We start from the raw sequence: 2,500 nt of genomic DNA, 5'->3' as shown, positions 1-2,500 counted from the left end.
GCTCCAGGCGGGGGGGGCCCTCGCCCGGCCCGCGGAGTCCGATTGAACACCCCCCAGGTCGGGCGGGCTCGCTCTGTTGAGCGCACGGAGGTTGAGATAGAAAATATTGCAACACGCGGTGCTCCAGGCGGGGGGGGCCCTCGCCCGGCCCGCGGAGTCCGATTGAACACCCCCCAGGTCGGGCAGGCTCGCTCTGTTGAGCGCATGGAGGTTGACATAGAAAATAATCCAACACGCGGAGCTCCAGGCGGGGGGGCCCTCGCCCGGCCCGCGGAGTCCGATTGAACACCCCCCAGGTCGGGCGGGCTCGCTCTGTTGAGCGCACGGAGGTTGAGATAGAAAATATTGCAACACGCGGTGCTCCAGGCGGGGGGGGCCCTCGCCCGGCCCGCGGAGTCCGATTGAACACCCCCCAGGTCGGGCAGGCTCGCTCTGTTGAGCGCATGGAGGTTGACATAGAAAATAATCCAACACGCGGAGCTCCAGGCGGGGGGGCCCTCGCCCGGCCCGCGGAGTCCGATTGAACACCCCCCAGGTCGGGCAGGCTCGCTCTGTTGAGCGCATGGAGGTTGACATAGAAAATAATCCAACACGTGGAGCTCCAGGCGGGGGGGCCCTCGCCCGGCCCGCGGAGTCCGATTGAACACCCCCCAGGTCGGGCAGGCTCGCTCTGTTGAGCGCATGGAGGTTGACATAGAAAATAATCCAACACGTGGAGCTCCAGGCGGGGGGGCCCTCGCCCGGCCCGCGGAGTCCGATTGAACACCCCCCAGGTCGGGCAGGCTCGCTCTGTTGAGCGCATGGAGGTTGACATAGAAAATAATCCAACACGTGGAGCTCCAGGCGGGGGGGCCCTCGCCCGGCCCGCGGAGTCCGATTGAACACCCCCCAGGTCGGGCAGGCTCGCTCTGTTGAGCGCATGGAGGTTGACATAGAAAATAATCCAACACGTGGAGCTCCAGGCGGGGGGGCCCTCGCCCGGCCCGCGGAGTCCGATTGAACACCCCCCAGGTCGGGCAGGCTCGCTCTGTTGAGCGCATGGAGGTTGACATAGAAAATAATCCAACACGTGGAGCTCCAGGCGGGGGGGCCCTCGCCCGGCCCGCGGAGTCCGATTGAACACCCCCCAGGTCGGGCAGGCTCGCTCTGTTGAGCGCATGGAGGTTGACATAGAAAATAATCCAACACGTGGAGCTCCAGGCGGGGGGGCCCTCTCCCCCCCCGGTGAGTCCGCTCACAGTGCCCCTATGTCGGGCAGGCTCATTGCATTGTGCGCATGGAGGTTGACTTAGAAAATATTTGAGAGTGACATGAGCTCCAGGCAGACACCGACTCATCGCCCGTGGGGTGTCCGACGAGCCCTCACCAATCTTGGATTAATGTTTGGCGAGGCTCCCCTGATCAGCTCTGGAGGTGGCAAGTTCTGAAAAAGTGGTTTCTGAAAATGTGCCCCTTGTATTTTGTGAAACCAGGGGTAACCTAGCGAGTAGGCAAACTCATCCCCTGACTGGGGGGATCAACTTTTACCTACTACAGCGCCCCTAATGGCCAAAAGTGGTACTGCTCCCCCTGGTAGCCTAACCCATTGAAATGAATGGGAAAAATTAATTTAGGCTACCAGGGCTTTGGGCTACCAGGGCTTTGGGCTACCAGGGCTTTGGGCTACCAGGGCTTTTTGCTACCAGGGCTGTGGGCTACCAGGGCTTTGGGCTACCAGGGCTGAGGGCTACCAGGGCTATTATAGGCGGCCACCACTGCACTAGTGGCAGCCCGGGGAAGGTGCCTGTTGCTCGGATATGCTTTTACGCACGTCGGCCTCTGCGCCCTGGAGCTTTTTTATGCCACCAGGGCTATTATAGGCGGCCACCACTGCACTAGTGGCAGCCCGGGGAAGGTGCCTGTTGCTCGGATATGCTTTTACGCACGTCGGCCTCTGCGCCCTGGAGCTTTTTTATGCTACCAGGGCTATTATAGGCGGCCACCACTGCACTAGTGGCAGCCCGGGGAAGGTGCCTGTTGCTCGGATATGCTTTTACGCACGTCGGCCTCTGCGCCCTGGAGCTTTTTTATGCTACCAGGGCTATTATAGGCGGCCACCACTGCACTAGTGGCAGCCCGGGGAAGGTGCCTGTTGCTCGGATATGCTTTTACGCACGTCGGCCTCTGCGCCCTGGAGCTTTTTTATGCTACCAGGGCTATTATAGGCGGCCACCACTGCACTAGTGGCAGCCCGGGGAAGGTGCCTGTTGCTCGGATATGCTTTTACGCACGTCGGCCTCTGCGCCCTGGAGCTTTTTTATGCTACCAGGGCTATTATAGGCGGCCACCACTGCACTAGTGGCAGCCCGGGGAAGGTGCCTGTTGCTCGGATATGCTTTTACGCACGTCGGCCTCTGCGCCCTGGAGCTTTTTTATGCTACCAGGGCTATTATAGGCGGCCACCACTGCACTAGTGGAAGCCCGGGGAAGGTGCCTGTTGCTCGGATATGCTTTTACGCAC

This window comes from Filicampus tigris, unplaced genomic scaffold (assembly GCF_054856515.1).
Source record: "Filicampus tigris isolate MCC_2025a unplaced genomic scaffold, RoL_Ftig_1.0 HiC_scaffold_92, whole genome shotgun sequence".
Lineage (NCBI taxonomy): Eukaryota > Metazoa > Chordata > Actinopteri > Syngnathiformes > Syngnathidae > Filicampus > Filicampus tigris.
The sequence above is the reverse complement of the archived record's forward strand: the minus strand, read 5'-3'. Positions refer to the sequence as shown.